This window comes from Thalassophryne amazonica, chromosome 15 (genome assembly GCF_902500255.1).
Source record: "Thalassophryne amazonica chromosome 15, fThaAma1.1, whole genome shotgun sequence".
Lineage (NCBI taxonomy): Eukaryota > Metazoa > Chordata > Actinopteri > Batrachoidiformes > Batrachoididae > Thalassophryne > Thalassophryne amazonica.
The window spans coordinates 47,385,152-47,407,413 of NC_047117.1; the positions used below are offsets into that span (position 1 = coordinate 47,385,152).

At 40.5% G+C, this 22,262-nt stretch overlaps 1 protein-coding gene across 2 annotated transcripts in view; it reads left to right on the plus strand.

Annotated features, from left to right (window-relative positions):
- The window catches only part of add3a (adducin 3 (gamma) a), a 259,484-nt gene that overhangs the window by 54,259 nt on the left and 182,963 nt on the right, over positions 1–22,262 (plus strand). Inside the window, exon 2 of one of the 2 annotated variants that reach the window (XM_034189173.1) lies at positions 6,669–6,849. The exons of the other annotated variant lie outside the window; for it this stretch is intronic. The gene's annotated coding sequence lies outside the window, so the exon portion shown is untranslated. The remainder of the gene's footprint in view (positions 1–6,668; positions 6,850–22,262) is intronic. 2 annotated transcript variants of the gene reach the window in all.

A 22,262-nucleotide genomic window follows, 5' to 3' on the forward strand; every position in this document is an offset into this window, starting at 1 on the left:
TGTCTCTCTCTCTCTCTCTCTCTCTCTCTCTCTCTCTCTCTCTCTCTCTCTCTCTCTCTCTCTCTCTCTCTCTTACACAATTTTAGGAGAGATTGAGGCCCTCATAAACCCACTCATGTGCTGTCAGTTTATTTGTGTAAGACCACAGAAGTGACACACAACTACGCCCAGTCATACAGCAGGAAGATGTTACTCAAGAAAAAGAAGAAATGGAAAAAGAGGATACCATTTGGTACCATTCACAGAATTGTTTGTGTATTTGAAACCAATTTATTGTTCAGAGTGGTCTCATGTTCCAACTGTATATGCTGTGTATGTGCATGCGTGCTGTGCGTGCATTGCGTGCATGTACACACACACACATATATATATATATATATATAATGGGACGTTGTGTAAAATGTAAATAAAAACAGAATACAATGATTTGAAAATCCTCTTCAACCTATATTCAATTGAATACACCACAAAGACAAGATATTTAATGTTTAAACTGATAAACCTTGTTGTTTTGTGCAAATATTTGCTCATTTTGAAATGGATGCCTGCAAGACATTTCAAAAATGTTGGGACGGGGCAACCAAAGACTGGGAAAGTTGATGAATGTTCAAACACCTGATTGGAAACACGTGAGTGTCATGATTGGGTATAAAAGGAGCATCCCCAAAAGGTTCAGCCATTCACAATCAAAGACAGGGTTAGGATCACCACTCTGTGAACAACTGCATGAAAAAAAAAGTCCAACAGTTTAAGAACAATGTTGCTTAACGTTCAGTTGCAAGGAATTTAGGGATTCCATCATCTACAGTCATCTATAATCAGAAGATTCAGAGAATCTGGAGAAATTTCTACACATAAGCATCAAGGCCGAAAACCAACATGGAATGCCCGTGACCTTCGATCGCTCTGGCGGCACTGCATTAAAACCGACATCATTGTGTAAAGGATCTTACCGCATGGGCTTCAGAAAACACTTCAGAAAACCATTGTCAGTTAAGACAGATCGTCGCTACATCTACAAGTGCAAGTTAAAACTCTAGCATGCAAAGCAAAAGCCATACATCAACAACATCCAGAAATGCCGCCACCTTCTCTGGGCCTGAGCTCTTTTGAAGTGGACAGACACAAAGTGGAAAAGTGTGCTGTGGTCTGATGAGTCCACATTTCAAATTGTTTTTGGAAATCATGGAAGTCGTGTCCTCCAGACAAGAGGAAAAAGACCATCCAGATTGTTACCAGCGCAAAGTTCAAAAGCCAGCATCTGTGATGGTATGTGGGTGTGTTAGTGCCCATGACATGGGCAACTTACACATCTGTAATGGCACCAACAATTCTGAAGGGTACATCCAGATTTTGGAGCAACACATGCTGCCATCCAAGCAACGTCTTTTTCAGGGACGTCTTTGCTTATTTCAGCAAGACAATGCCAAGCCACATTCTGCACATGTTACAACAGCATGGCTTTGTAGTGAAAGAGTGCGGGTACTAGACTGGCCTGCCTGCAGTCCAGACCTGTTGCCCATTGAAAATGTGTGGCGCATTATGAAGCGAAAAATATGACAAGGGAGACCCCGGACTGTTGAACAACTGAAGTTGTACATCAAGCAAGAAACGTTCCCAAACTTTTATTGAGTGTTGTTAGAAGGAAAGGTGATGTAACACAGTGGTAAACATACCACTGTCCCAGCTTTTTTGAAATGTGTTGCATCCATTTCAAAATGAGCAAATATTTGGACAAAAACAATAAAGTTTATCAGTTTGAACATTAAATATCTTGTCTTTGTGGTGTATTCAATTGAATATTGGTTGAAGAGGATTTGCAAATCATTGTATTCTGTTTTTATTTACATTTTACACAACGTCCCAACTGGGGTTGTATATATATATATATATATATATATATATATATATATATATATATATATATATATATATATATATATATATATATATATATGTGTGTGTGTGTTTAAAATAAGTGTTGAACACATCGCTGTTTTTATCAGATATATTTGTAAAGTTGCTATTCACATGAAATTTTTACCACATGCCGGTAACAATCCAAGTAATCCACACATACAAAGTAATAAAACCATAGATGTCCGTAAATTAAAATTAAGTTTGGTGTAAAATTGTTTTTGTTGAAAAACATACTGATGGCATTGGTTACAGAAGGATTTCTAAATGTTGCAGTGAGCAGTGTTTGGGCCATAATCTGAAGAACATCATTTCACAGAAATGATGTTCTTCAGAAAGACATTGAATTAGCAGGTACAATTGTTTAAATGAAAACATGACGTAATGCACTTATCCACCATGGCCTGTATGCACGCTCACCACGCAAAACTCCACTGCTGAAGAAAAAGCATGTTGCTGTGCCTTTCAAGTTTGCTGCATAACATTTAGACAAGCCTGTGAAATACTGGGAGAATATAATCTTCTTAGATGAGACCGAAATTGAATTCTTTGGATGCCACAATACACACCATGTTTGGAGGTCAAACAGCACTGCACATCACCCCAGAAACACCACGCCAACAGTGAAGTGTGGAGGTGGCAACATCAGGGACTGGGGCTGTTTTTCAGCATACACTGGCAAACGTCTTATAATTGAACTAAGGATGAATGAAAAAATGTACCGAGACATTCTTGTTAAAAATCAACTGCCATCTACCAGGATGATGACGATGGAATGAGGGTGGACATTTCAACAAGACACACAGTCAAGGAAACTCTCAAGTGGTTTCAGAGAATGAGATGAAGTTTCTAGAATGTCCCAGTCACTCACCTGACTTGAATCTACAACAAAATCTATGGAAAGAAGTAAAGATAAAAGTTCACAAAACAGGTCCACTGAACCTTCAAGATTTGAAGACTGTGTGGAAGAATGGGCCAAAATCACACCTGAGTAGAACATGTAACTAGTTTCTCCATACAGGAGGTGTCTTGAAACTGTCATTACCAACAGAGGCATTTGTATGAAGCATTAAATAAATTTCAGTAAGAGCATTCAATACTTTCCCCTGTTATTCCATTTTATTACACATTTATTACACATTATGTTGATGCCAAGCATCAATGCATTGAAGGAAAACATCTGCTGAGAAATCCAAAACATTCCTCAGGACACTTTCCCCAAAGCGTTTGCAGGCCGTAATTGGCCAATGCGGGGCCTACATTGAACACATTGTCTAAGAGACTGACAAAATTCAGGGCCAATATTGACATTGGTATGAAAAACCTCAACCTTTCAGCTTTCTATCTAGCCATAAATTTATTTCCTAGACATATGCTTTGACCATTTTCTTTGCTGATAAAATGTTGCATATTTTTTGGGGGCACCCGATAGATAGATAGATAGATAGATAGATAGATAGATAGATAGATAGATAGATAGATAGATAGATAGATAGATAGATAGATAGATAGATAGATAGATAGATAGTAAAGAAAGCAGACTTGCTGTCCTTGCTGCTGCACTGCTTGACCTCAGTGAGCTTTGGTGGCTGCTGTTCACTGGTTGGACTTGATCTTTTAAGGACCTTTAAATCCTTTCGTTTGTGTCTGATTCCTCTATAGCACAGCGTTGTGTCCATGGTGCACAGAGTGAACAGGTAGCAACCACTCTGACAGGCTGATATCATATTTGGACTACAAAACACTCTTTAATAATGAATACAGTAAACCCAACACTTTTGCACCTAGTGCCCAGCTTTGCACAGGGATTTTGCACCAATTAAATTGCAAAGTGCACCGCGCCATGCCACAAATGGCTGTGCCATCTGCACTACTCACATTAGCGCCTGCCTTTAAGTTAGGCTCCTTAAAGCTTTCACAAATATTAATGGTATTAATGTGCTGTGCTGTCAGATCTCAGAAGTGAAGCAGAGTCCTGATTAGCTATTGGTTGGTGAGATCTCTCAGCAATACTGGGAGCTTTGAGCATGTTTCTCCATGGAGAACTGTATTTGTGTTAGGAAGAACATCGAACATAAATCCTTTGCTAAATCCCAGTGCAGATCTGCACTGGATAACCTGTGATGACTCTGATCTACTGGGTGGAGGCAGAAAGCTAAAAGAAAAAAGAGAAACTGCAGAAAACTGGTGTGATTATATGGCAGTGTAACAAAGGACATTAAAATGCAAAGACAGTTGTTTTTTTTTTTGTTTAGTTCTTTTTCCCAGCTATAATTTTTTTTTTTCCAGCCCAAACTTGCTCCCTGACACTAAAAGCAGGCTTCTTTCCTCTTTAAAGATTTATTATTAGTAGTATTTTTATTATTATTAGTGGTTATCACTGATGCGTCACAGCAAGAAGGTCATGGGTTCGCTTCCTGCTCTTTCTGTGTTGAGTTTGCATGTTCTCCCCATGTTTGCGTGGGTTCTCTCCGGGTGTTCCAGCTTCCTCCCACATCCAAAAACATGCTGGTTCGGTGGATTGGAAACCTTAAATTGTCTGTAGGTATGTGAGTGTGAATGTGTTTGTCTAAATGTGACCCTGCGACAGACTGGTGTCCTGTCCGGGCTGTCCCCCGCTTCATGCCCTATGACTGCTGGGATAGGCTGCAGCCCCACCATGACCCTTAATTGGAGAAAGCATGTACAGAAAGTTGATGGATTTTCCTTTTGAGCCATGTTTGTGAGTGTCTGTGATGCTCAGTAAACAGAATTTGTGGGGTTGTGTGCAGCATGAGGTCTGACTTTCTGCATGTCATCACATTCAGTTGCTTTGTTGTTGTCACTTTTCTTTCCATGATGGATATTTTGTATGGATTTGTGTTGTGGCGTAAACCCAGAGGCTTGGCAGACCTGAAAACATGTAGGGGCTCACAAACACGCTTGTCCAAATGCCCCCGGTGCGCTGGCAGAATGCCAGCGAATGGTCATAGATGACAGAAAGGGTCAAAGCACAGCTCAGTGACATTGACTCGCTGTGAAGAACTCGGCATGGTCTTTTCCTGTTGTGGTAGAGTCGTGCAGAGATTTCCTTTCAAATAAAAGCTCATCAAAGTTCGTTGGTCAAATTCCAGCCTGTTGGGTGGAAAAAACTCCAGTCTGTTGAGACCACCCATTTGATCTACACTGCAAATGGGGCCACAATGTTTTCCTGAAGACCTTTTGAACAGAAATACTGTTGTTTTTTTTTTTTTTGTTTGTTTTACTGAAGAAACCCATCTTTGGAATAAGTGGTTTCATTAAATGAATGAAATGCAAAATCTCCCACATCTTCACTTTAAAGGGTTTACTCCACATATGTTGTGAATACAACGGTGTTTGAAAGTTTGTGAATCCATGAACTGTTACGTCTGAATTTTGTAATGACATCAGATTTATGAAATATAAGTCAGGCTTTGTATTAGGGTTGTGCGATATATGTCGTCTATAGTAATATCGTGATTGTTGTTTTAGCGTTGTTCGAGCTGAAGTTATCAAGTATTTAAGCACGTGGTTACAGCAGAACAATGTTGCTAGATTGGGTGGTTTTGAATTTTATTTTGTGGACTGATGGCAGTTTTTGAACAGCTTTTGGATTGAGAGTCATCAGCTGCATCTGGCAACACAGGATAACACTTAAGCCCCTTTCACACCCGGCCAACGTAGAGTTGCATAATGTGGCGTATCAACTACGCTGAGCTTATGCAGCCCTGCGTGTCCATACGCTGAGGGATGCAAAGGGGTTAAACATGTTTAATTTTTTTGCGGACTACTTGCGTAGTCTGTGAAAAAAATTTAAAAAAATTAAACAAGTCTGCTTTCTTTAAGTTCCGAAGTTCGGCCATCCGTGGGGAGCTCGGAGTAGAGTCGCTGCTCCTTCGCGTTGAAAGGAGCCAGCTGAGGTGGTTCGGGCATCTGGTAAGGATGTCTCCTGGGCGCCTCCCAAAGGAGGTGTTCCAGGCACGTCCATCTGGGAGGAGACCCCGGGGAAGACCCAGGACTAGGCGGACAGATTATATCTCCACACTGGCCTGGGAACTCCTTGGGATCCCCCAGTCAGAGGTGGTCATTGTGGCATGGGAAAGGGAAGTCTGGGGTCCCCTGCTGGAGATGTTGCCCCCGTGACCTGATCCCGGAAAAGTGGTTGAAGATGAGTGAGTGAGTGAGTGACTACACAAGTCTACACTCTGCTACTGTGCCCCATGCCTCTGCAATTGTACGCTACCCTACGCCAGTCCATCAAAAAAATCCTTTTAGGGTTTTTTATCAGTACATACTTGCATTGCTGGTTCTTATTCATCCTGCTGGACTCTGCTGAACCTTGCTGGCAGTGAAGCTTCAAAACCACAGAAGAAGAGGCGGGACAAGCTTCCCTCCTGCGCGCAACTTACGCAGCCATTCCTGTGTACAAGATATGCAGCACAATGCAACTCTACACAGGTCCGGTGTGAAAAGGGCTTTAGAATGATGTGGTTTAAAAAAGTCACAAAAGGAGAAAACATGGAGACACCTCCAACCTCATAATCTTCCACAGAAGATTTAGTTGTTAGACGTGCATCAACCTCACTAGTTTGATTAAATATTCTAGAGCTGTGTCAGCCTCGCATATTAATCTTTCAATTGTGCTGAATGTTTAAGAATTTCCTTGTTTTGAATTGAAGTTTTATGGAGTATAAGCTGTACAGTTTTCTTTACTGGAACTGGGATAACTCATTTATATCTCTTTCATGCAGGAATTGTCAGATTCATGAAGGTCTGCTGAGCACAGGTGGAGCACATTTTGGACCCTGCTGGTCAGCACTGTGTTGTTACCATCCACAACGGACCGCAGGTCTGCTCTGTCCCACCTCTACAAACTGCATCCCTGCATGCAAGGCTGCCACGTCGGGCACCACAGGGACCAACACTATACCGGTAATCAGCTTTATTTTTTTCAACGTTGTGTTTTTTTCTGAATGGCCAGACTCAGGCTCTCTGAAATCCATCTTACTGGATGTCATTTGATGTAGTTTGAGATGTACCAATTCTTTCTCCTTCATCATTGCTGCGCATTCATCATGGTGATTCAGTCTGTTATAAAGAAGCAAAATTGTTGCAAATATCCTTTGAATGCATTGCTTACATAATATTTGGGGCTTGAGCTATAAGCCCTTTTCTTAATGATCTTTGTCACATGGTCTAAAACGTATTGCACAAGTGCATCTGGGGCATTTCCAACCCCACTTGGCTGGTCATACAGTATGCAGTCTTCATGCAAAGTAAGGTACATGATGTAAAAGGGTTTTTTTAATTCACTTTTATAATAATTTGCTTGTTTGGGGAATATATGAAATATACCAGTCACACAGACAGCACAGTGGTGTAGTTGTTTAGTAAATTTGCCACTCAAAGAGAAGGTTCCTGGTTTGAGACCACCTATGCCACATTCAGCTGGATTTGTCTCAGAAAGCTCCCCCCATCAAACACTTGCCCATCAACATGCAGATCCATAGTGGGTCCACTGTGGTGACCCCAAACACAGAAATAAGACAATTGTGTTGTCATCTGTCATTTCATTTTGGACACAAGTGCACTAGCACCTGCTGCATTGCTGTTCAGATGGGAAACTCAGAAGTGAGAGGTTGCCCACATAAAGCGGAAAGCACACAGACAGTAGCAACAGTCATCCACCGCAGCTTTCTGAGGTGAGGCAGATGAGTGCCTGGATACTGAAACTCTCTTCCTACTTTGAACACCTGATCTCCTTCATGTCCTATCAGACACAGACTGCACCAATCTCTTCAGCACCTGATCACTGCTTCCAGCCGTGTCTTCATGCCCCATCCCTGTGGAACCAGTGAAGAAGACAAGTCAAGTCTGGGAGCATTTGCTGGGGACATGCTTCGCTGAATCCATGACACCAACAAACCTCCTTGGGTCCTGGATGACAGCCACCCAAGCATACAACGGTCCATCCCCACATCTCTAAAATATCCATGTATCTGCCGCAGCCATGTGAAGCATGGGCATCTCCTTGTCCTTCTTCAGCTACTGGGGTCCTCAAAACTAATTCAGCGGTGTGCTGAATCACACTGTTCCTCTCTTATCATATAAAAGGAAAAGTATGTGTCAACTCCTCACAAGTTGCCTCACATGTTACGCATGTTCTGAGTCGCAGAGACAATGTAGTGAGGGGTACCAGGTACCTGCCTGATGATTTGGCGAGGGTCTTTTGGAATTTTTATTTTTTTTTGTTTGTTCAAAAATCAAGTGACGCATGGGTGCCGCCCCATGACTGAGGCAAGGGGACAGTGAATGACTGTGATCCTCATGCAGTTCGTCGCATATTTTCTCACGGATGCCCTTCACAGGCTGTCGCATCTCAGTGAGATACAGCATCATCCATGAAGTAAAGCCCGACAAACCTTTTCTCACAACCAAAAGCACCTAAATCACTGGTTTCCACAAACCTGCCAACACCCAGTCCACGCAGTCAATGAATAGTGTTGGAGCCAGAACACACTCCTGACGAACACCAGTTGTCACTGAAAAAAATTCAAGAGCCTTTGCCACCACTATGTACAGCACTCACAGTATCAGTGTATACGTTGGCAACTTCTTGTGGATCTCACAAATTCTCAGGATCTCCTTGAGAGCATTGTGAGCAACTAATTTAAACTTTACACAAAAATCAACATTGCTGATATTGAAGGTTGTGTTCTATGAGTACTCACGGGGGTAAAATGTAGTCTGTGTTTGATTTGGGGGTGTAAAGCCAGACTCTTCCAGTTTCTGAGTATCAAGTAGCTGGAGCTGAATCCTATTAAGATTAATCCATACATTCACCTTCCCTGGCAGTGTAGTACCACTATTGTTCTTTCAGTCCATGTGATTACCCTTTCCTTTCCATACTGGGATAACAAACCCTTTCTTGCAGTCTGGATGGATGATACTCATCACCCAGATTGGAGAAAAGATTGTTTGCAATGCCAGGAGAACAGCATCTCCACCTGCTTGGTGAAGCTCAGCTACCATCTCTGGAGCCTTCCCTGCCCTCAGCTTCTGTAGGGGCTATGCAAGCTTGGAGAGATTCTTGCTGTTGACTGGAGAATCAGCCACAAGAATCCTGGTACTTGAGATGTCTAACTTCCAGCAGGAAGACCACAAGTGAAAAAATATGGGCCACTCATTAATTTATGCTTTTATTTTATTGTTAATTTTTGAATACAGATAATGCAATGAATCAGTACACAAAAAGTAAATGATAAACAGAATGAAACCAGTGACAAACGCATTGCACAAAGAAAATAAATAAACAGAACCACACTAAGAATTAAATGACAACAGTGTGATCATATGAAAAATAAAACAGTAGAATCCTCAGAGGAGGCCTGGACATGAACAAGTGATAAACCCAGACATGAACTCCAGGCTAGGACAGAACCTGACAGAGGACAGATAAGCTAAAACAGGGCTAGCAGTGACTGCAGCATTTTTGCCGCAGCAACAACAGACCATCCACTGACATATGACTGGAGTGACGTGGGTTTGGATGTGAACTCAGAAAAAAACAGAGCAACATTGTTTATGATAAAGCACTGTTATAAAGCACAAATGTCAGCTGATGTCTGCCGAGTTCATCAGAAAGTTTTGTGCATGTTAAAAATCTTGAGTGGAGCTCAGGCGGAGATCTATATCTTCTATTTTTCCTGTGGCTCATAGTTTATTCCTGGCTCCTGAAAGCTCCGGTGTCAATTCAGAACAAGCGCACATGTAACTTAAAACCTCTCACCATGGAAGATAAAACAAGCTAAATGTTAAATGAATCCTTTTTCCACATTTCTATATGTTCAGGTTGGATAATGCATATCTATGTGTGTGCGGGTTTTTTTTTTTTTTTTTCCCACTACCATGTGACTGACACCACCTGCATGAAGACACCTCGCATGGAACGTTTTAAGTCCATTAAGTTCATTCTGGACTCACCACAGTTTTGTCCTTTTTTTTCCATCAATTGTATAATCCAGCGAGTAACAGAGCACTGCCTGGAGCTCCAGTCCGGTCGGAGGAGTTCATAGTGAGAACAAGACAACAGTCATTTGACTTTTTTCAGTCCCTGCAGTGGTTTTTTAAAAGAAATGTGTTTTTTTGTTTTTTTTTGTACTGGTCATTTGTTTTCCAGCCATTAAAAGTACAGTGAAAGGTGTTGTTGGTCCAGTGATTGTATTTTTCTGCAGATTTAGCTGACGCCACCTGTGAATGATGAAGAAAAGCACATGCACAGGTGCGCACGCACATAAGATAAATCCAGACTGATGAGAGTGAAAACCTAAACATTTAATATTTAGCTTGTTTTGCGCTCTCTCTGTCTGTGCACGAACAGTGAGGAAATTTGACGGCAAACCGCTCAAAATCCAGCATATATGTCAAAATGTGGCAGATCTCTGTGGAAATGTGACATCATTTGTAGGACACACATTCCACATGAGACAACACCACCACATAAGGGCCGCTGAAGCAGTTACATAGAAAGGTGTTTTCACATCACCTCTGTGCATTGGGTGCATTTTAAGTCACATGACAGACTCACAACTGCCGCCATCCTGTCTAAAAGTAGGCCGTAGGGTTTTTTCTTCCTTTTCATGATGCATTTTTGGACAGATGCACACTCGTGTTTCGCTACCTCGTGATAGCAACATGCTGGGCATGGAAATGACAACTATTGCTGTAAAATATCAGTGATACTTATGTGGCGATGGGTTCCACCTCGCATCTGATGTAACACAGGGCCTCTATGTGACACAGTCAGTTATGCATACATATGAAGGGTTGATGGGTTGGATGGCCAGTTGTTCACATTTTTGAAATACGAGGTCTATTAGATAATAAACCGACCCTTTTATTTTTTTTTTAACTATATGGATTTGAATGACGTGCGATTACACCAATCATGCTTGAACCCTCGTGCGCATGCGTGAGTTTTTTCACGCGTGTCGGTGACGTCATTTCCCTGTGTGCAGGCCTTGAGTGAGATGTGGTCCCGCCCTCTCGGCTGAATTCCTTTGTTTCACACGCTGCTCGAGACGGCGCGCGTTGCTTAATCAACATTTTTTCTGGACCTGTGAGGAATATCCGAGTGGACACTATTCAAGAAATTAAGACGGTTTTCGGTGAAAAGTTAACGGCTGATGAGAGATTATGGGGTGTTTCTGTCGCTGTAAGGACTTCCCACAGAGCAGGACGTCGTGCAGCGCTTCCAGGCGCCGTCGTCAGCCTGTTTCGACCTGAAAACATCCTAATTTAAGGCTTAATTCACCCAGGACGTCGTGAGAGAACAGAGAAGATTCAGAAGAGGCCGGCATGAGGACTTTATGCGGACATTCCACTGTTAAGGACATTTTTTAATGAAAGACGTGTGCGCAAATTCGCCGAGTCGTTTCCGTGACGACTCGGTAAATCTGTGTGCGCCGCGACAGGAAAAACACCTCCGTGTTGAAAACCATTTGTAAAATTCAGGCGGCTTTTGATGGCTTTCAACAAGTGAGTAACTGAGAAATTGTTTAACAGCTTAGGCATGTTCCAACTTGTCTGTTAAGGTTTCCAACGGAGGTGTTTTTTCTATCGCGACCCCCGCGGTCGGATCCGGCCCGACATGCGACTCTGCCCGCACGTTCTTTCGTTACAAAATGTCTGTTAACAATGGAATGTACGAATAAACTCCTCATGCCGACTTCTTCTGAAAGTTCTCTGTTCTCTGACGACTTCCTGGATCAACAGAGCCTGAAATGTGGAAGTTTTCAACTTGAAACGGCGAGACGGTGCCGCCTCGAAGCGCAGATCTTCATCAGGCACCGTGGGCCGTCCTTACGGCGACACTACCAGACCAAAATCTCTCATCAGCCGTTAAAATTTTTACTGAAAACCAGCTGAATTTATCGAATGGTGTCCACTCAGTTGTGCCTTACAGTTTTGAAAAAATTTTGATCAAACAAAGCAGCAGTCTCTGAGCCATTCATAAACAATGAAAAAATCGATGAGAGGGTGGGCCACTCCTCACTCAAAGACTGCCCACAGGCGAATGACGTAACCGACAGGCGTGAAAAAACTCTCGCATGCCCACGAGGGTTCAAGCATGTCTGATGTAATCACACGTGATTCAAATCCATATGGTTTTTGAAAAAATAATAAGGTCGGATACTTTTCTAATAGACCTTGTATGTTTGAGCAAAACACTCACCCTTAAACGTCCCGTCCTTTGGAAATATTTCCCCTTTCAGCCACATGGCAACTGGGGACAAGGTGCAGATTAAGAATAGGATTGGTTAGCGCTATCATCTTATAACAATCAATCAATCAATCAATTTTTTTTTATATAGCGCCAAATCACAACAAACAGTTGCCCCAAGGCGCTTTATATTGTAAGGCAAGGCCATACAATAATTATGTAAAACCCCAACGGTCAAAACGACCCCCTGTGAGCAAGCACTTGGCTACAGTGGGAAGGAAAAACTCCCTTTTAACAGGCAGAAACCTCCAGCAGAACCAGGCTCAGGGAGGGGCAGTCTTCTGCTGGGATTGGTTGGGGCTGAGGGAGAGAACCAGGAAAAAGACATGCTGTGGAGGGGAGCAGAGATCGATCACTAATGATTAAATGCAGAGTGGTGCATACAGAGCAAAAAGAGAAAGAAACAGTGCATCATGGGAACCCCCCAGCAGTCTACGTCTATAGTAGCATAACTAAGGGATGGTTCAGGGTCACCTGATCCAGCCCTAACTATAAGCTTTAGCAAAAAGGAAAGTTTTAAGCCTAATCTTAAAAGTAGAGAGGGTGTCTGTCTCCCTGAGGAAGACAGGAAGACAAGAAGGACCTGGTCTATTATCTAAGCAAGGTGACTATTAGGTTTCAGCTGCCTGGTTGGAAGTTATTCCATAACTTCACAGTTTTTTTTTTTTCTTTCCTGGAGCCACAGCCTCAGCAAAGTACAGAGAAAAATGTCAGATGGTCAGTGGGTAAAAGGTTTTTTCAGTGAACGAAACATCTAAATGTCACTGTCCTTTAATCTCATAGGGGTCTCAACCTTCAGTGTTGCTAAGCTTGAATAACCAACCAGTACTTAGACTTCACTGTTTCTGGAGCTTTAAAGTGAATGAATGGGGCCGTCTGGAGGTTGGGCATCTCTGAAGGATTTTCTATTCAAGCTTTAACTTGTATGGTGGAACAATAAAGACCATTGGGATGTAGCAGGGAGGTATTTTTGTCACAGTTCCTCTCTCTTCTTGGAAATCAAGAATTTAAAGTCTTTTATTCAGTTTGAGAATAACGTCAGAGAAAAGAATGCACTGGTTAAATGAGTGAAGGGTGAAGACATAAATGAACAGTGGTGAAAGCTGACCTTTCTCTGTTTATTACAGTTATTAAAGAAAGTGCTACTATGAACAAGGCATGGAGTCCACATAAAATGAAGCACATGGCACTGAATTCTACCCGAGTCCTGAACTTTTAATTGTACTTTTTGTCTGTTTACTGCTTCTCTATTGGTTTCTCATTCTCTCCTCATGAGGTGGGGCTACAAGCTGTTTGTTTGGAGTTGTCATAGAAACTTGTGTGTGTGTGTGTGCGCGCACTGGTGCATTGGGGTACAGTTTTGGTCAATCAGTAGTGACCTCATGTAGTCACAGACAACAACACATCACATCCATCTGCTTCCACGGATTGTGTAATGGATAGTCCCGAACATCCCTCACACTGATGTGTGACAGTACTTAACCTCTAACTGATCATGACTAAAGCCTCTAAGCAAAAAATTGTTTATAATTTGATTTACTGTTCTTTGCAAATGTGGAATTGCAGAAGGTTTTTGTAACTGTTTTTTGGAAGAGACTATTTGTATCAATCAGCCTATTTAAAGCCACAGTGTTATGATATTAGTGTCATCTAGTGGCAGGGTTGCAGATTCCTTTATGTCGTTCCCATTCAGATTTTTGGTCCCCTTCATATTTTTGCTTCTTTGGCAGTAAGGTTTCTTGCTTCCTTGCTTTCTGTTGTGAAAAGAAATATATATAAGTCTCCATTTCACTAAAATGAGGGTTCATACGCTTGTTGGCCTGTATTAGCAACCGGTAGACAATGTGTAATGGTGCAACCAGTAGTTCCTGTTTATTTGCTGAAACAGCAAATTATTTGACACACTGTAAAATGTGAAAGGTGGAGTAAGTATTCCCTTTTTGAGTTTCAATAACAAGGTGCTGCCATGTGGATACAAAGAGCTCATCCTAAGCTTATGAAAAGACATTGATTCAGTGTCTGCAAATAATTATACTCATACACTAATGAACAGATGGTTAGGAATGCTATATTAAAACCTCTTAAACCCGAGAGTCCCAACATTTGAACGCTCATAACTAACCATTGCTGACAACAACATACACTTATTATACATCAAAATATCAAGCGAAGGCTGCTCTACAAAAGTATTCACTTCAGTCACATATCAGTCACATATCGGTCACAAACGCCAAGCAAATAAAGACATAAATCAGAATTCATTTTTTGGGCAAAAAAACCTCCTCATTTACTCCTACCAGGTATTATTTACTTTCAATTTTTTTGCATCCACAACATCCCCTAGGACCTGTCTTTTAGCTGATCCAAAGTTTTGCATTTTTGACCTTGTACAAGCTGAGAAATAAATCATAATGTATGCGTATGTGATTTTGGTGAAATAGGCCCTAGGGCTTAAGAGGTTAAAGTTTTGTGAATAAATGCCCCTGCACTTGGTCCCCTTTCTGGACTATGGTGATGTCATGTATAGGTGTACTTCATCCAGTTGTCTACAGGCCCTGACCCCACTGTACCATCACTGGTTGTAGCCGCCTCACTCACCACTGTGAGATGTATGCCAAAGCGGGCATACCCTCTTTGTCTGCCAGGTGTTATACACACTGGACGATTCTGGTTTAGAAAACTGTTATTAGTCTGGTTCCGACCTACTTATTCAGTTTACTTCAGAGATCTGAAAGCCATTATGCTCTGCGCTCGAATGACATGTTATGTTTTTGTGTACCTCGTGACCGCTCTGAAGCGGGAAAGAATGGCTTTAGTTTCTCAGCTCCCTCTGATTGGAACATTTTCCAATCTAAACTGAAACTGTCCAGACTGACCTCCTTGAACACTTTACAATCTATTCTATGTGAACCCGAATGGGATTCATTTGTGCAATGCCTTTGTTTCTAAATCTAAATGTGCTTGAGACTTTACATCATGTGCAATGTTGTGGTAAATGGACTGCATTTATGTAGCGCTTTTCCATCTGCATCAGATGCTCAAAGTGCTTTACAGTAATGCCTCATATTCACCCCGATGTCAGGGTGCTGCCATGCAAGGTGTTCACTACACACTGGAAGCAACTTGGGGATTAAGGACCTTGCCCAAGGGCCCTTAGTGATTTGATCCAAGGATCGTCTGCTCTCAAGCCCAACACTTAACCGCTAGACCATCACCCCCCCTTGGTTATGACCAAGACGATTGTATTTTATTTATCACCAGCGTTCTCATGTTGATGTTAACCTGTCCTTTATGACGTGTGCTACTGCCTTTCTTGGCCAGGTCTTCCTTGTAAAAGAAGTTTTGATCTCAGGGAAATTTCTACCTGGTTAAATAGAGGTTTATTATTATTATTAGTAGTAGTAGTAATAGTAGTAGTAGTGTTTATTTGCAGTCCTGCTATCTCTCCTCCAGGGCTACCAATCTGACCATGACTGTGCTCTCCCTGAATTTGTCAGATGGTGTGATGACAGCTTTGTTGATTTAACTGTCAAAAACAAAGGCATTGGTTATAGATTTTAGGAAGCGCAGTGTTTAACCAACACAAGCATGTGGAAATTGCACATTTTTGCGTATTGACGCATTTTTAAATTTTTGTCAGTGTTTTGCACGAGGTATAAATCAGTCTGTTTTGAAGGCGCATGTTAGATGCCGTAAAAATAGTTTGACAATCATATGCTTTTACAGTACTACCATAAATGGGCACAAATTGCTGTAAAGCGATCAAACTAAAAAGAAAAAAAAAAACTTGCTTTGTAATGGTGCCAAACGACAGCCAAACAAAATGAGTTAAAATCTGCAGGAACACAAAATAGAAAGGGTCACAACTGGTGATTTGGATGCCAGGAACATTGACAGAGAAGCAGGCATCAGGTACCCATGGTAATAATTAGTGGTCGGTGGTCGCTGATGTATTTTATTGCTAATTATTAGTGACAGAGAACTCAAGTGTTTTGCACCACTGAATCAATGTGAAGTAATTGTGTTGAATTGGTTCAGTATTTTGAAGCATTTGATGCAATTAAATATGGTGATATTTGCGGGCTAATCTTTGACATACCATTTGCATGGAACAATAAAGGTCAAGATGTCATGAAACAGTGAGGTACTGTTATGTATGTTAAATAAAGTTTCTATGTGCATCTTGAAATTTTTGACTATATTTTCATTTAAAGACATTAATAATATACTTGTGGTATAATGTGATTGTGCCATCATAAAATACTGTATGCAATAGAGATATAAATTGTGAAATGCTTGTGCACCTAGGGACTGTTATGACCATAGTTGTACAAAATGAAGGGGATTTGAGGTCTTCAAAGGTTCTTTAAAAACAAGATCATTTCAGCATTGTTAGGCTTGAGTCTGTTCCTCTTCTTTGTTACTGCTGCTCCAGAAACAGTCCTATGACTCAGAGTGCAACGAATGCTGCTATGTCCCATAACAAAGCTTCTGAGCTTTGATTGGAAAGTTTTTTATTATTTCTATTTTGTCTTTTTATTGTCTTGTCTTGTTATTTTGTATTTTGTCAATTTCACTTCTATTTTGTCTTGATTTTTAAATGAACCACAATGGAAATAAGTATTTTCACTTTCTTGTCATCCATGTATTTTTAATGTATTTACAATTATATTATGTACTTAAACTGAATATACTAAATAAAATCAGGGGTTTTTGTGTCTGGAAAATACTGTAAACACTGTGCTGTTCAAACAGGATTTCAGACCATATTATGCGACTTTTTTATTAATCTAGACTTTCATTCATTGGAAAAAAGACATTGTGGCTTTGAATAGATTTACAGGAATTTACACAAGAATATAAGTGACTTTTTATTAATGTAGACTTTCTTTCATTGGAAAAAAAGACGTTGTGGCTTTGAATATATTTACAGGAATTTACACAAGAATATAAGTGACTTTTTATTAATCTAGACTTTCTTTCATTGGAAAAGACATTGTGACTTTAAATGGATTTACAGGAATTTACACAAGAGTACAAGTGACCTTTTTATTAATGTAGACTTTCTTTCATTGGAAAAGACATTGTGACTTTAAATGGATTTACAGGAATTTACACAAGAATATAAGTTGACTTTATTAATGTAGACTTTCTTTCATTGGAAAAAGATTGTGACTTTGAATGGATTTACAGGAATTTACTCAAGAATATAAGTGACTTTTTTGCTATAAGGTATGTTATTGATATTTTACCATGATTTTCAAAATATTCTCTAAGCTTTAGCTGTGGTTTTTGAAATGCTGTAACAGTCTTTTCAATCTTCATAAATTTCATGGAGTTTAATTGTTCTGAGTTAATGCATAATTTGGTTTACAATTAAAAGCTAAATCATTCCAGGTCCTACTTCCACGTCATATTCTGTTATTTCAACATCATCGACAGGTCAAATAAAAGGTTGAATATAGGATAATTTAAATATCCACTAATTTTGAGATTTGTTCTTCCAGGAGATAAAAAGTATCATTAGATAAAAATTTAGTTCTGGGGCCCCACAGGGCCCTAGACCCCGGCTCCTGGGGACCTGTACCTCCCCCCCAGACCCCCTGCAAATTTTCCTCGGATTTCACAATTTCCATTTCACAGCCCTGGAAAATGTATCATTAGATACCAAATTAATTTGGTTTCTGGGGTCCCATGGGTGGGTGGGGGTGGGGGGTTGTTCGCCACAGCCGCACCCATGTGTGTTGCTTGGTAATGCACACTTGTGTGGCCCTTGACACTTTTCATAGACAGCTCGAATGTGGTCATCTGCACTCCACTATCGTGCCGGGAGCATGAACAGCCCCGCCTTTTCTAAGTACCCAGCGAGCGGTGTTGGATGTTCGTATGTGGCACCTGGAATTTGGCTGACACTTGCCGAGAGGGGTCGAATGGGCACTTGCAGGGCACTCGCTGTCTTTCAGCCGCTGGTGTGCACGAATGGTTGTGGCGACAGCTGTACGAGGCTTTTAGAGTCAGCTGTGATTTTTCACAAATGGCATGTGATTTCTCTTTCGTGCACCAATCAGCTTCAGTCATGTTATGTGTGAAGGGGCTGTTAGATTTGTAGTCATGTTCTCAGGTCGGCTTTGTCGTGCCAACACGAAAGACATACCGTTATGCAAATCCTTTTACTCCTTCTACCATAAGGATGCTAAATGCTCAGAATGCATTACATACATAACTTACTGTGATCCTGGTTCCTCTTATATCACTGGTTGGTGCTGATGATGTGATGTTTGAAAGTGGATGTTAGCTGCTGCATTCATTATCTTTATTTTCTCTTTTTTTATTGATCCTATTAATTTTGAATAAGTTGACTGCAGAAACAAACTGCCATTTTGGGATTAATAAAGTACTCTGAATCTGAATCTAAATCCTACACACTGTTGCTTTAAAAAAGGGAAAGAGTTCATGAACTGAGAGTGAACTCTTCTTTCATGCTTCTCATTTTGTATGTTATGGATGTCGGTTATTAATTCTGTTGCGAAACCCTTTGCTTCTCCCACTGTATCACTCAAACATTTGACAGTCAACAGTTGATAATGTGGGACAGTGTAAAAATATGGAACACAGCCTAACTGTGAAAAGCTATTTCATAGCAGAAAGTCAAGTCAGTCCAGTGGAAAGCAGTTGAATTGTTTCCATTTGGTAAGCGGCTGCTTTCCCTTGGGGGAAAAGTTGAGCTTTACTCGACAGCGATTTTTGGCATATTTGTCTTCTAAACAGCATGAATGCACACAGTTATTAAAGGCTTAATAAGTGATCTGAATCTTTGTTTTGTGCACATTTAAAACTGCCAATGATGTTGATGTTTGTTTATATATGACTAAACAAAAGTCATTAATTACGTCCACCAAAGATGTAATCAAATCATCACAATTGAATTATTTATTTATTCGTCTGTCTGTCTGTTAGCAAGATTATGTCAAAGCTACTGCACGGATTTGGGCAAAAGTTTCATTACAGATGCATACTAGGCCACGAAAGACTCCACTGAATTTTTAAGGTGATACAGATCTGGATTGGCGGACATCAGAAAACTCTGATTGCTCTTGTTGCTGCTGCGTCCTTTGGCATGTGAATGTGTTCTGGTTCAGTGGTGCACATCAACCCCATCTCATGCCACTTCATGATGGCATCACGAAAAATAATTGAATCTATTAGTTTGTAATACCATCATGAAATACATCACATTTTCGTGACGGTATTACAAAATTAATTCATGATGGCAGCATGAAATTTGGGGTGATGCGGGAAGGGCGGGGTAGGGTTTGGGGTAGGGATAGGGTTAAAACTAGTGAACTAAACTTGACTGCATTATGAAAATGCGATACATTTCGTGACGGTATCATGATAAAAAAAGCGTGAGACTGGGCTTTGCCAACAGGTATGTGAAACTGTATGGATCAGTCATACAGAATGTTGCTGATACGTCACATTTTGCTTACAAATAATCAGTGGTGTGCACAGAGATGGGTCAAAATGCATAGAACACTGCCATCTACTGGATGGCAGTGTGAATAGTGCCTAAATATCGCACAGTCGTTATTTGTTGCACTGAATCACGCTTAACAAACAGAATTTTCAGTTTTGCAAATACCATTTTTTACAAATGAAAAAAATTACATATTTACAAATACACATTTATTTGTAAAAAAAAAAAACAAAAAAAAAAAAACAACACACACGTTACAGTAACCAACCACTGATGACCGGAGGCTCTTTTTCCCATAATGTCTTTTGGTGTGTGTTAATGCTAAAACCTTCAGAATTAGTGCATTGCTTTAAAACTAAAAGATATATGTTATATTTTCACTTTGTAAAAAATGACAGATTTGACATTAATGTAGATAAACTGTCTGGAATTAGTTTTGTTTATAAATCAAACCATAAGTGAAAACTGTTTTGCGTTTGATGTCTACTGCCACACGTCTAGAGCACTGTATCTTGAATGTAAATGACTTTTCTTTTTTGTAGCAGCCTTGCAGACAAGCCCCTTCTGCTGGGGTACAGTTGAGCTCAGCTCCTCACAGCTGTTTGACTGCTGCAAAACATGCAACAGACAGGAATTAACACGTATGATTTTAGGGTTTACAAATGTTTTTGACTGTTCGGCTTGACTATGCCAGCAAAAAAAAACATTAGTGGACTAAAAGTTAGGGGAACTGGATTTAGCGGAAGCTAATTGGCCCACTGATAGTTTTCAAAGTTATCTGAAAAGCTAATCCGCTAACAAAGTTAGCTTTGCTGATTAGCGGAGTAGCGGAACTGTGTCCACCACTGCAAATAATGAAGTTGAGAGTCAAAATTCATGCGTCCTCAGGCTCACCGAATCTTCTCACATAGACTATGACTATTTTTGGTTTCATGTTGTTCCTCAAAATTGCAACATATGTGAAACCTACTTTTTAAAACTTGTCTTATGTCAGGACTCTGATCCGCACCAAACTTTCTACATTAAGTCTGTGAACCCGAGAGGTGTCAACCCGAGTTCCATCGGCTCTGTGGGATTGGGGCATACTCCCAGTGTGCACATGGTTGCAGACCTGTTATCATTTCTGTCTTTATTATTGTAATTAATTTAGGGTTTGCTATTTCCTAAGCAACAGAAACAGCAATAAATTGAGGAAATTTAACAGTTTTTCCTCAGTTTCTTTTTTAGTCTTCATTTGTATGTTCAAGTTGCTTTTTTCAGACTTGTTTTCCCTGATATGACTTTTTTTTTTTTTCATGTCAGGTTCATTCAGTTATTCATATGCCAATGTGGACTTGCCAGTATTGAGGTTTGGCACAGATCAGCTTCAAAAAGGTAACTTTTCCTCAGAACCTCTAAGGCCAGATTAAATACTGCCATCTGCCACTTATTTCCAGTTTCAGCTTGTTCCCATGGCCGTGGGAAGAGGATTTGGTTTAGGGGGAAGGAGGGCTGTACTGGGGTGTTCCACTAAGAAAAGAACACATACCCACATACATTATCAGCATCGACAAATCAATAGATGCTAGAAAAAAGGTGAGAAAGGTTATTATGGAATACTTATTCAGAATTGCTTATTATTCTCAAAAACTTCATCACATTATTTTTTATGTAAATGCTTTAATACATCTATTAATTTATGATATTTTGTCTCCACCCCTACTTCCTACGGCTATGCTTCTTCCTGCATCCTTTGAAGTTTCATTTCAAAAATGATACAGTTTGATGTATTTAAATTGGCACCACTGGCTTGTTTTCCACCGTCTTAATCAGAACACAGCAGGTTATAATGGGGACTCGAATCATAGATCTTTGGATTTCTGCACCTACATTTTTTTCTTTTTAGATTTGTCCTTTTGTTTTTGACAATCACTAATAGTTTTAGACAAAATATGCACATACACACATGACCTGGCCTGGGATGAACATAAGTGGAAGAAAAGATGTTATGGAGATCTTTTCTCCTGCCTTTGAGTTGGCTTAAGATGTGTTTACTGTTCTACTGTCAACAGGGAGTGTTGAGCTGTGCGGTTATCTGATATGCACCAAACATGACAGTTGCTCATGTTGCTGTGGGAGTGCCTGCAGTGCACAGGTATCTTACACGTGTATTACGAAGGACCGGTGGCCTCAATGTTTAAAATCAATACTTTGTTGGGCCTAAGTGATGTCATGTCTCACATGACTGCACAAATCTCAACACTATAAGTAATTACTGGAATATGTCTTGAGATATGGTGTAGACTAGGCTTTGGAAAATTTTATGTGTGTTGACGGGATTTGGTTCACAAAATGTACCAGAACACATCTGGCACACAGGGACTGTTTTCAGTGGTACAGGTTTGATGGATTGCGTGCATTGCTTTTACACCACCTCTTCCTTGTCCAAAGTTTATCTGCACCATTTCAAAATCAAAGATGTGTGAGTACTTTTAACCACATTTTATTTATTTTGCACAAACGTTTGACTCTCAGACGTACTGATTACCACGCATGCAACGGTCCTAGTCAGAATTTAAAGAGGAACTATGGTCAGTTTTTCACTGT